The sequence below is a fragment of the Manacus candei genome, unplaced genomic scaffold (assembly GCF_025592945.1).
Source record: "Manacus candei isolate 608988 ecotype Guabito, Panama unplaced genomic scaffold, ASM2559294v1 h1tg000027l, whole genome shotgun sequence".
NCBI lineage: Eukaryota > Metazoa > Chordata > Aves > Passeriformes > Pipridae > Manacus > Manacus candei.
Genome location: NW_026138075.1, coordinates 4,193,708 through 4,206,522, shown reverse-complemented (window position 1 = coordinate 4,206,522; position 12,815 = coordinate 4,193,708). Strand labels below are relative to the sequence as shown.

General features: G+C 44.8%; 1 protein-coding gene across 3 annotated transcripts in view; it reads left to right on the top strand.

Moving 5' to 3' along the window:
- Positions 1 to 1,478: 1,478 nt before the first annotated feature.
- Positions 1,479 to 12,815, top strand: part of SNCAIP (synuclein alpha interacting protein) — a 93,322-nt gene continuing 81,985 nt past the window's right edge. For 2 of the 3 annotated variants that reach the window (XM_051789359.1, XM_051789357.1), the window contains exon 1: positions 1,479 to 1,589. The gene's annotated coding sequence lies outside the window, so the exon portion shown is untranslated. Of the gene's footprint in view, positions 1,590 to 1,876; positions 2,068 to 12,815 lie in introns of those variants that run through there. The other variant, XM_051789358.1, reaches the window with a different exon arrangement.

Here is a 12,815-nt window from a genome sequence, read left to right as displayed (position 1 = left end):
AAGCTGCAAATTATTTGAAAATGCATGACGCTGCAGCACTGAGATAGCTCAAGTAACATATTATGGAGGACTGTGTTTCCTTTCATCTCCAAGTCACAGGGTTCAGATGACAAGTGTCTCAAGGTTGGTAGTGTCTGATGACTCTGTGTCAGGATTAAGCAGAATAAGTTATTTCTTTTTATACCCATTAGCCACACTTTGATTAGCACTTTAACTAGAAATCTCTGTAGGAAGAACAGAGACCCACTGAGTTGGAGCCTAAACTGTTTTCCCCATTTCCAGAGATACTTATCCAGAGCAGTGCTACGTGCTGTCTAATGTGGTACTTGTGGTACTGCTGAGTATGCTCTATGTTTTCTGCAGGCAATAATTTTCCAAAATGCCAAACTAGCATAAATTCACTTATTTTTCCTATATGCATCTCTCGGGCTTTTTTCAGTGCTTTCTCATCAGAGAAAATGAAATATAAGATGTACTGTTTGAAAGGTAAAAGTGCATATAAGTGAGGGGAAGTGGAAAGGCGTGTAAAGGGATACACTTGAGAGACAGGATGGAAAATACGCCTATGAAAAGTAAGGGGGGAAAAAACCCTCAACAAAACAGACTAAATCATAAAGAGGAAAACCAGCCAAAGGTTCACTTTTATGCTCTTCTCCTGCTGCCATCAGGTGCCCATGTGGCAGGGTGTTACTCTGTTTGGAGGCCTTCTTTCTTCGTGCAGTCCCTGCAGCGCCTGAGGGACACCCGGTGCGTTCCTGCCCGGCTCAGCGGGCACCTGCAGCGGCTGGGTGCAGGAGCACCCTCGGCAGCTCCTCGTGCTCTCAGCACTGTGGGAGAAAACGCAGGTTCCTCGCCAAGGAAGGTGGGATTAGCTCGATGGAAAGGTGTTCGAGCGTGCCACCGCCTCCATCCTCACGAGCCAGAGGGAAGCAGAGAGACTTTCCAGGTTTTACAGCAGATCAAAATAAAACAAACAAACAACAAAACTGCCCCCCCCCCCCAAAACCCGTTAAATTTTATTTCAAACAGATGTGAGCGGAATGAACTCGGCATGTTCAGGTTCGAGCTCTGCATTTTCGTGGTTTTTTAGCGCAGCGCGGTGCCACGCGCGGACGATTTGTCACGACGGCGCAGCGATTTCGGATACCGCGGGCATCGCTTCACACGCGCGAAGGACCCGCGGGGCGGGCGGGGGCGGCTCCCGGCGGGACGGGAACCCTGTTCCCACTTCCCAGCACCTCCGCCGGGTCCGCCCCGGGAGCGCGGGGGTCCCGCACAGCCCCCGCCCCCCGGTCACGTGGCAGCGCCCCCCGCATTGTGACGCAGCGGGGCCGGGCGGGGCCGCCCCCCCTTCCCTCCTTCTTCTTCTTCTCCTCCTTCCCTCCTCCTCCTTCTCCCGGCCGCTGGCCGGTGGCAGGACAGAGGCGGAGGGCGGGGCGGGGGAGCCGGGCCGCTGGCGGAGCGCTGCCTGCACCGGCGTAGAGTGGCGGGGGGGCGGCAGCCGAGAGGCGTCACCTGGGTCCTTCCCTGTCTCCATCACCCCGCGGCTGCCGTGGAGCGGCCGCGGCCGAGCGGAGCGCAGGGCTGAGGTGAGGCGAGGGCAGCGGAGCCGTTCGGACGAGGGGCTTTGTTGCCGCCGACAGCGCTGTCCCTCGGGGCGGCGGGAGGGGGGCGCGGAGCCGAGCCCGGGGTGTCCCGCGGGGGGTGCGGGTATTGCCGTCCCCCGTGGACGCGGGAGCGGCGCTGCCCGGGCGGCGGGGGACGCGGCCGGGGGGCGGGAGCGGCGAGCGGGGGCCGAGCCCCGGCCCCTGCCAGCCCGCCCCGGGGAAGTGCTTTCCGCATGAAATCAGGGCTGAACGCGGGGGGTTTTGCTGGGGCTGAGCGCATACGTGATGTCAGCCCCGCGATGTGCCGCCGCGAAGCCCTTGTAGCGCTGTGTAAGGCGCTGACACTCGGAGCCGACCCAGATCCACTGCTGCTCTGCTCGGAGCCGGGCGCCCGGGCGGGGACGGGGCTGTCAGCACCCTCCTGTCCCGCCGGGCAAGCCGAAATCTGGATAAAAATCAAGTAGGAGTTGCATGTTTGTAACTGGGGGGAAATAAATGCCAAGTTGTCGGGTAGAAAAGCTGTGCCAAGGCTTATACTTGGGTGAGCCCAAGATCGTGGTTTTGCAGCACCAGAGATCAAACCTTTTTCATGCTCGTATCAGTGAGCATTTTTGTGTGAGGAAATGCAGTTTATATGAAGAAGAACTCGAGGATCAGGTCTGATGGTACTGGATAAAAACCAGCTCCCAAACAGTGTGTCTTCATTGTCAGTGTCATCACCTGACGGCACTTTCAATGATTGGCTTAAAGCCACAACTCTTACAGAGATATTAATCAGTCACAACTGCTTTTAAAAAGTCCCCCCAACTGAAAACCCACCAAAGAACTGCTAGTGCCTGTGCTTCCATGGCAAATCTTGGAAGCATAGCCTCGTTTTACACCTCAGCAATCCAACAGCAAAAGGTAACTGAAAAGAAGTTTTAAAAAATTATGCTTAAGCAAATCACTTGACTGTTGGACCCTTTTGTGTTATTTAAATGGCTGAAGAAAGTTATACAATCATAGCATTGGAAAATCAAAATCACTTTATGTCTTGTGCAAATATCACTGGTCCCACAGCAGTAAGTTATGTAGAATGATGTGCGTGTATTTTAGCCTTGTGCAGCATGCTGTAGCAGACTTTCATGGTGTCCTGCCCTTACTGAATTTAGGAGTTATATGTACTGCATGTACTTCCAATGAGCCATAAAAAGCATGACCTTTTGCCTAACTACCACCCATAAACATGAGCTTCTTCAGCCTAAAATCCTCTGCAACTAGCTCATGGGTGAGCTCATGCCTGTTGAACTTGGTAAGCCACTTCTCTCTTTGTACTGCTAAGCCTGCAAGTATGCCTGGTGTGATACTGGAGCCATAGTTCGAAGATTTTGCAGGTAAGCTGGAAACCTGTTTTCGAGAGCAGGCTTGGGGAGTTGCTCAAGACACAGTGAGATGTTAAACAGTAAGAAGCACTTTTCATGTATATAAAAGTTAGAATTTGACCTGCGCAGTTGTCAAGAAGACATTTGCCTCATCACTATAGTTACAATTGGAAAATTGTAACTTTTCCTTTTGGTGTTCCATTAGTTAGCACAGAGACATACTGCCCATGCCTGGTGTGAAAAGGCTCCCTTTGTAAGGTGTGGTATGTCTAATTTCTGCACGTTTTCGTGTGTCGAGACCAGCTTACGCAAACTGACTGTTCCGCTTATCACAGGCACTGACACTGTCTTAAATTGGCAATTCAGTGATTTTTCAGGTCTTTGTGGTTTCTGGTCTGTGTCATTGATTCAGCATGCTGCAGAAAGCTTATGTGGCTTGTAGCTTGTTGAAAAAATGGGTAAAATAGAATTACATCGGAGGACTGGCCCAGTGAAGAGTTACTCCATATCCGAGGAACCTATTAAAAAAACCCTCCTTTTTCTGAAGTGAGCAGTCCAGTGTGGGCTACTCAAAATGCTTTAAGTGGCATTTTGACATAAGGAGATGGACTGTGTTTCAGGTTCTATAGAAGTTCTATAGAAGGTAGTAAAAGTTGTATAGAAGATAGTAAATCATATTAGATAGAAGCTGCTCCTCTTCTTAATGTTTTTTTCTCTAATGACAGCAACATGGCAAGTAAGTATTACATGAGTTCTTTGGGACCAGCTTCTGGGTTTACAATGTGCTGCATGTAAAAAAAAGTAGACTTCTTGGACAAAGGTGACTATGCAATACTTTGGGAGATTCTGTCCCTTGATGAAGTACTGTGAATAAGTGATAGGTAATTTTTTGTTCATGAATGAGAAACTGTGATCCCAAATATTATGTATTTTGTAACCACTTTTTGTCTAGACATCAGCAGAACTTAAAAAACTAGGAAGTGCCCTTCTGCTTCCCAATTGTGTGATCTTCCTGGGAGCCAATACTTGTTCCCATGCAGACTCCATAGGTGCAAGAAGTCTTCATCCCACACACGTATGAGAAGGGATACCACCCACACTGGTGCAGCTCTCTTCCTCACACAGTCTCCTTCCAGGATGTCCCAGACTCCTGTTGTATCTACACCCACAGCAGCTCTGTTCTTCTTGGACACTTGTCTGATTAGAAACAGGAAGGGGCAAGTGGGACGACCCTGCTGTGACCACTATAGTTTTGTGCTCTGAAGTGGAGATGTGCATGTAGCGTTGCCTCCACGTGTGACAAGATGCCAGCAAGAAAGGAGGAGCACACAGCCAGAGGCAGGCTGATGGGGGTTATTCAGCTGTCATGGCCAGCAGCACAGAATTTACATTGGCAGTAGTTGTGACATCGTTCGGTGTCATGTATGCATGGAGTGGTGATGCCGCATCTCATGAGCACAAAGACCAGTAGTTCCAGCAGCCTTTGTGGAATGCAGCAAGTTATTTCCCTCATCTGGCTTTTAAATGTTTCAGCGGACTAGATGAGATGTGCAGCACAGCTTTATTTCTGGCCTTGCCTGTCTCTGATTACCTGCATGAAGCTCCAGAAGCAACCCATGAATCATGAGCAAAGAGGGGAAGAGAAGGGAGCAATTACCCTTTTTGTTCCAGTTTGATTAGGATAAACCTACATCTCTTTCAGGCTACAGTTGAAAGTAAAATGTCAGGAGAAGAATATGCTTATCCTTCCTTATGCAGCCATGATAATTGTAGTTAATGCCAAGTAAAATAAACAAAAGTTTGTATTTTTCAGGTGAAAGTCTTTGTAAGGAATCCACTTGCCAAAGCTTTACTGTGCATTGCTTAGAAAATACAGTAATTTTGTAGAGTTGAAATATATATGTTCCTTGTCAAGATTAAAAATATGGTAGAAAAAGTTGAGAAGTGTTGGATTTTGGAGGGGCAAATAGTTCTTCTCGACTGTTGTCAGAATAGGGCCATAACTAAACTAAACTAAATAGTGCTTAGATTATTGGCAAGAGGACTTGGAGTAGCATTGTGTCTGTGCTCCCTCTTTTTCTGGCAGATCTCTTTTTCTTGAAGGAGGCAGAGAAGATAGGCTTACATGGAGCAGGTGCAGAGAAAACACAAGAGAATTTCTCTTTAAATGCAAATATGGTTCTACAATAGATTTATATACACCATGGAACCATTGGAAACAAGAAAATAGAACATATGCATCAGATACTTTATTGATTTAAGATCCTAAGAGAGCTTTAAAGTGAGTGGGGAAAATCATTAATTATTTTGGTAGAAATGTCATCTGCCACTTCCCTGTCTAAGGTGGAACTAAGATAAAACTCTAAGTGATTCAGGGCTCTGAAGATCTTAGAGTTATCAAAGAGAAGTACAATTGAGCCACCATAGTTTGGCAGTCAGGGCAATCCTCCATTATGTATATTTTGTTGTATGTTAAGGGGTGTTTGCAAAAGCGTACTTTGAACATGAATGGGGTTGATTTGCACTTTTTAAAGAATTATTGAGCGATGCTCGAGAATGCGTTTTTCCTCATTAAAGCATAGCATTAGGTTTGTAAGGTTTGCTGTAAGCATTTCCTTTTCAGTTCTGTTTCTTCCTCAGTTCTTGTTTGCAGTCAAACTGCTGGCATTATTTTTGTTTATACCAGAGAAAAAAGCATTGTTTTACTTATCTTTTAAACTCAATACAGTGTATTATATGACCTCTCCTTATATATAAATCCTCCCTCCCTTTCCCCTTCTGCTTTATTGTTACAGTATCAGTCTGGAACATTCCATTTAAAATGTAATTCTAATCAGGAACTTAGCGCTTCCCTTCAACCCCCCCCATTTTAGCCAACTTGTTTACATCTTTGAGTAAAAAGCAAGCTGTGCTACATAGCTTTCTTGGAACAGGCTGCCCAAAGAGGTTGTGAAGTCTCCTTCCTGGGAATATTCAAAACCAACCTGGACATGATCCTGTGCAGTCTGCTCTTTATTAGGAGATTGGATTTGATGATCTCCAAAGGTCCCTTTCAACCCCAGCTATTCTGTGATTCTGTGATGCGCATAACAGGGGCATGCACATGATTGTGATTTGAAGCTACACTGCTCTGCTGGTTATCCATCCATTTAGTTCTTTTGCAGGATCTGGCCACACTGACTGGCTTTTTTTTTTTTTTTTTTAAAGAATTAGGAAATGCTTTTAACTGTCCAGACCAACAACATATAACTGTTGCCATGCTTATATGTGCATGTACCTACCTCATGTTCTCGTTTACTAAAATACAGCTCTAAATATCCTGCCTTTTATATGCTATACTGTCAGTTCCAGTTGAGTCCCAGCAGTAAATATATGAAGAGCCCAAGTGGCTCAAGATTCTAAATATTGAAGACACTTATTGAATATTTGTAAAAGCTATCTCCAAGATGTTTTTAAAAGCAAACAAAAAGCACCAAACAAAATGAAGCAGAATATATTTGGGAAATAGTGTACACAGAAGCAGAAGAGTGCTAGTAGGGTAAATGAGCTGTGTCACGTTCCTTGACCCACACTTCTGTTGTTCTAAGTCTACGTGTACTCGTTTTTTCTCTTTGTACATGCAAAGAGTCTTAGGGTATATGTTTGAATTATGTTAATTTCTGAGATATTATCATTTTGCAAACTCATATGTTGAATACTGGATAAAGCACAATATTTATGCTTGTTGCTAGGACATGGGCAAAAACTTACCTTGAGTTGCAGAATGGAATTACCAGGAAATGGAGTTATACTTACGTCATTAATTACTTGCTTTTCATTAACGTTGAAATTCTGACAGGCTTGGTGCTGTGACCACTTCCTGGGTGAAGAACCTTCACCCTCTGGTTGAAGAACCTTTTTCTGATATCCAGACTAAAGAAAGCTTCCCTTACACAGCTCTGTGCAGTTCTCTTGGGTCCTGTCACTGGTCACCACAGAGAAGAGATCAGTGCCTGTCCCTCCTCTTTCCCTTGTGAGAAAGTTGTAGACTGCAATGAGATCTCCACTCAGTCTCCTTTTCTGCAGGCTGAACAGACCAAGTGACCTCAGCTGCTCCTCCTACGGCTTCCCCTCTAGGCCCTTCACCAGCTTTCTAGCCCTTCTTTGGACACCCTTTAATAGCTTTAGATCCTTCTTATATTGTGGTGCCCAAAACTGCACAGTACTCAAGGTGAGGCTTCACCAGCACAGAGCAGAGCGGGAAAATCACCACCCTTGGCTGGCTGGCAATGCTGCAGCTGAGGTACCTCAGGACACTGGGTATTGTTCTTTCAATGGTAAGAACTGAGAGTAGTGCTCATGTAGGTATTAAATTGACATTTGTAAGGTAGAGGAATGCTTCCCTGTGCTTGTCGCACCCCAGGATATAATTGATCCTTTTTTGACTGCCAGGACACATTGCTGACTCATAGTGAAGTTGCCATCAAGCAGAACCCTCAGGTCCTGTTCCACAGTGCCTCTCATTCCTTCTCCAGCCACTTGTTCCCCAGTCTGTCCCTACATCTGGGGTTGCCCTGTCTCAGGTGCAGAATCGGACACTTGCCCATGTTAAATTTCATCTGGTTGGTGATTGCCCAGCCTTCTAATTTGTCAGGGTGTCCTTTCAAAGGAGTCAGCAGCTTCTCCCAGTTTGGTGGAAATTGCCAGGACAGCACTGCTTGGTGACGGGAAATTTCGCTATGATTAAGTGCTGAGGTGCCCAAGTCCAGACAGCTAACTTTGCATGTGCTTACAGTTTCCAGAGAGACAGGCAGCAACAAAGGATTTTTATCCCTGCACCTAGAACTTTCTGTATTTTGCTAACTTGCTTCTTCCCATGGTAAATTAACCCATGAGTAATCCCTGCTGCTGCGATCCGATTCCTACCAGAGCTTTAATTATCTGAGTCAACACTAGCTTATGTGTCTTTATACTCTCCTGGTAAGGCAGCTAAGTGTGCTGAATGACTGCATTCCTTCCTAGCTTGTCTTCTGGTTGTCATTTAGCAAAATGCACACAAAATCTCCCCAGAGTGAATAATTTATTACACAGTCAGTTTAAGAACATATGTAGATCCCTTTGGTCACTTGCTGGACAAATGGTAGTAAGCCATTCTTGAGAGAATGCAGTGTCTGTAGTAGTCTGTAGCTGGTAGAGGATGTAGTGGTGCAGCTGTGCAACAAACCAGTGTTTGGGGAAAGGAGGTCCTGAATTCATAGGACTTTATCAGCTCCTGGCTTTTTGCCTCACAGTAAGTTCTGCCCCTGGTAAAGGTGTTGTTGGTATCTTGATGGTCTTTTGAAATCACTGGCCTTGAACCAGTAGATAACTGAGGGGAGACCTCATTGCAGTGTACAACTTCCTTGTGAGAGGAAGAAGCATGCAGGCAGGGATCTCTTCTCTGTGGTGACCAGTGACAGAACCTGATGGAATGGCCTGAAGTTGTGTTAAGGGAGGTTTAGGATGGATTTTAGGAAAAGGTTCTTCACCCAGAGGGTAGTTGGATGCTGGAACAGGCTCCCCAGGGAAGTGGTCACAGTTTCAAGAAACATTTGGACAATACTCTCAGGCACATGGTGTGACTCTTGGGAATGGTCCTGTGCAGGGCCGGAAGTTGGACTTGATGATCCTTGTGGGTCCCTTCCAACTAGGCATATTCTGTGATTGTGTAACTAATATGCCTGCTTCAGTTAGGACTTCAGAATCCAGCGTTAGTAATATATGAATAGGAATGAGTGCTGTTTACAGGTAACACGATTGTCTCCATCTGCCTGTAGAGTGTAACAGTGTCTCTTCCTCAGAGGTAAAGCTCAGTGAGTTGCTGAACGTGAAGGTTCAGGTTAACCTGGCCTGACTTTGCAAATCCCCACAGGAAAGGCCAACCAACATGTGTTACAGTGTACTCCAGGAGTACAAGGGAAGGAGGTTCTGCAGAGGACAGAATTAGCACAGCTAATAGAATTTAACAAAATGGACACTCTCTCTAGCATGTGTTCCTCATCAGGTCTCATACACTTTACAGTAGACTTCCAGACTTTTCGTTTTGCAAATGCAGTTTTTAGATGAACATATCTACAGTAGCTCTATTTTTGGATGTGTCTACACTGCAATCGAGTAGTGTGATTGCAGGACATGCAGACAGCTCTGTAGTAGCTTTGATCTATATGTGATATGAAGACATGCCAGCCTAGACTTAAGAGAGGGCTTTGCAAACCTTCTGGACAGATTGTTAAACCATGCTGAAGTCTACTTTCATCTGTCTCCACTGCTATTTTTAACTGTGCTCTCTCAATTTGCACTATCGTGGATACTCCTACACATGGTGACATAATTGACAACTGCATGCCCACAACCTTGTTGGTGGATGCTCTGCATCTGGAGTTGTGTTTCTTTTTCTTTGTACTGACACAGTCTTCATTTCTTTTCCGCTGAGTTTAATTGGCTATTTCACTATATAATTCCTCTCTGTAAGGAATTATAGAATGGGCAGTGGAGTGTAGGAGAGACTTCTGGCAATTTTGCACTCCAAAAATTAATTTTAGAGTCCCTATTCTAAATTTGATTGTTAAGCTCAACCTTAAAGAACCTTCAGATCCAGGCCACACATTTTTGCAAGAGTTAAAATCCAGATGAGAGACCAGGTTGAAGAAGTGGTGTTAGAAAGTGAGCATTTTAAAATGTCCTTTATCAAAGCACTGAATCTAGACCACAGGGAAAAAAAGAAGTGAAATTATATGAAAAATGTCAGCAATAACAGTAAGATCACTAAAATATATTTAAACCACAGTCCAACTCTGTTAAAAAGGCTTTGAATGTGCTTTTAAGAGAAGTAATGTGTATGAGTTTTGAACATTTCAAAGAAAATCCCAGCAATACCAAGAGTTTCTTGTTGTTTTGGTTTGTGTGGTTCTTTTATTGGTTTGTTTGTTTCATTGGTGGGGCATTTTCAGTTTTTGCTTTTTTAATTTATGTAGTAAACATTATTTTTGGTTTGACAGTCAGATTAGTTGTTAAATTACGCCACATGCTTGTCAATGAAGTGTGCTTTCAATTAAGGTAGCACGTTGTATGAGTAAAGTTTGACGACAAGCATACTTGCGTATCAGATTTTAGTATTTTTTAATTCAGAAATAGACTCTCCTTTCCTTCTTAAGAACCAACCAACCAAAAAAACCCTGCAGAGAACTGCAAAATCGATCTATATCTAAGGATATATTCTGAAAATACCCATTGAGTATCCAGTCCTTTTACTGGACAATTTTCATGCTATTTAGCAAAGACAAGGGAGAAAACATGGTTTGAAAAGTGAAGTTAGGATATAAAAGGATTAATTCATGCAAATTTTTTTCATGGCACAAAAATATTTCACATAAGAGTGAATACTGTCAAACAGAGTGGAATACAAAATAGACTCTAATAAAGCATGTGTTATGTGACATGAGGCATGCTTTAGAGGAGTAGCATGAAGCTGAGCTTTTTAGCCTGGTGGAATGCTGCAACTTACTTGTCTGCCAAGAAAATAGTTGTTTCTAGATAAATGCTTAAACTGAAATAAATAAAATCTTCTCTTATCTTTTATTAAACACTTCTTTAAAAGAAGTACTTCTTAGGCCTGTCCTTGACACCTTTCTGAGGAAAAAGAATGGTGTTAGTTCACTGGATGCTGTGCAAGAATGCAAGCTAAGCCTGGTTCTAGCACCACATGGTCTTGAATAAATGGCTCAAGTCTTTTCACCTATACATAGAAGAAAATATAATAGGGAACCACAAATTGTCAATAGCAACATCTTTTTGTACTATGGAGATCTAACAGTTTTTTGTTTTGAGAAAGATTCATTGTTCATGTTGAACAGCTCCAGCATCTTCAAACTATGAAGCTCAGTGTATTTCCCATGGTGTACTTAGTCTTTCTCAGACCCCTCCATAATCCTGCATAATGCTGGGGGCATTATGTAGTCCCACAGGACTGTTCTCTACACACATTGTGTGCTGGAAGCAAAGAACTGTGTCTTCTGGTTAAACCTCCTTGAAAAAAACCCCAAAACCAAACCATAATTGGAAATTACATGAATAGTTAGCAGATTTGCAATGGTTACAGAGTCAGGTGCTTCTAAGGTAAAAAATGTGAGAACTGCTTCATGATGTCCTTGCTCTTCCCCTTTTTGGCAAGTTGCATGGTGGTCAAGAATGTTTAGTAGACATCCCTGGCTCATTTACTAACGGAGCTGGAATACGCATAGACAACAGGGTAAAGAAACAATCATCACAAAGTGGTGGGTGTTGGAAGGAACCTTAAATACCATCTAGTTCCACTCCCTCTGCTATGGACAGGGACACCTTCCACTAGACCAGGTTGCTTAAAGCCCCATCCAACCTGGCCTTGAACGTTTCCAGGGATGGGACATCCACTAATGCACTAGGCAACCTGTTTCAGTGCCTCACCACCCTCACAGGGAAGAATTCTTCCTAGTATCCAATCTAAACCTGCTGTCCTTTAGTTTAAAACTCTTGTTCCTTGTTTTATCTCTATAAGCCCTTCTTTAAAATCCCTCTCCAGCTTTCTTGTAGGCCTTCAGTGAGGTCTCCCTGGAGCCTTCTCCTCTGCAAACTGAACAATCCCAATTCTTTTACAAGACATGCTCCATCCCTCCAGTCATCTTTGTAGCCTTCTTATGGATTTGATCCTACAGGTCCATGTCTTCTTTTCTGTTTTGAGGACCCCAGAGCTGGATGCAGCAGCTCAGGTGGGGTCTCACAAGGCTGGAATAGAGGGGCAGAATCACGTCCCTCAACCTTCTGCCCACTCTTCTTTTGATGCAGCCCAGGATGCAATTGGCTTTCTGGGCTGTCGGGTGCACACTGCAGGGTCACATCCAGTGTCTCATCCACCAGCAATCCCAAGTCCTTCTTCTTGGTGCTGCTCACAATCCCTCCATCCCTCAGCCTGTGTTGGTACCAGGGGTTGCCCCAGCTCAGGTGCAGCATCTTGCACTTGGCCTCTTTGAACCTCATGAAGGTCCCATGGACCCACTTGAGCTTGTCCAGGTCCCTCTGGATGGCATCCTGACTTTCAGGTATGTCAAAAGCACCGGTCAGCTTGGTGTCATCTGCAGCCTTGCTGAGGGTGTACTAGAACCCTTTATGTATGTCATTAATGAAGATATTAAATAACATTGGTCCCAATACAGACCACTGAGGGCACCACTTGTCACTGGCATCCATCTGGATGCTAAGCCATTGACCACCACTCTCTGGATTTGATTATCTGACCAATTCACCAGACAGTCCATCCCTATCTCTCCAGTTTAGAGAAAAGGATGTTGTGGGGGACCATGAGGTCCAGATAAATTACATCCTCAGTTCTTTCGTTGTCCACCGATGGAATCACTCCATCGTAAAAGCCACTGGGTTGGTCAGGCAGGACTTGCCCTTGGTGAAGCTGTGCTGGCCATCTAGAATCACCTCCCCATGTCTTCCACATGCCATAGTAAAGCTTCTAGGGGGATCTGTTCCATGATCTTCCCAGGCACGGAGGTGACGCTGACAGGTCAGTAGCTCCCAGGGTCCTCCTTTCTACCAATTTTAAAGATGGGTACAATGTTTCCCCTTTTCCACTCACCTGGGACTTCAACTGACTGCCATGACTTTCAAATATCATGGAGGGTGGCTTGGCAACTACAATACAGAGGACCTGGTTACACAGAACATGGATATGGTGGAAGTACTGAATGCATTTTTTGCCTCAGTCTTTACTAGCAAACCTGGCCTTCAGGGTGGAAAGGTTGGAGCAAGGAAGATATACCCTTGATAGAAGAGGATCACGACAAGG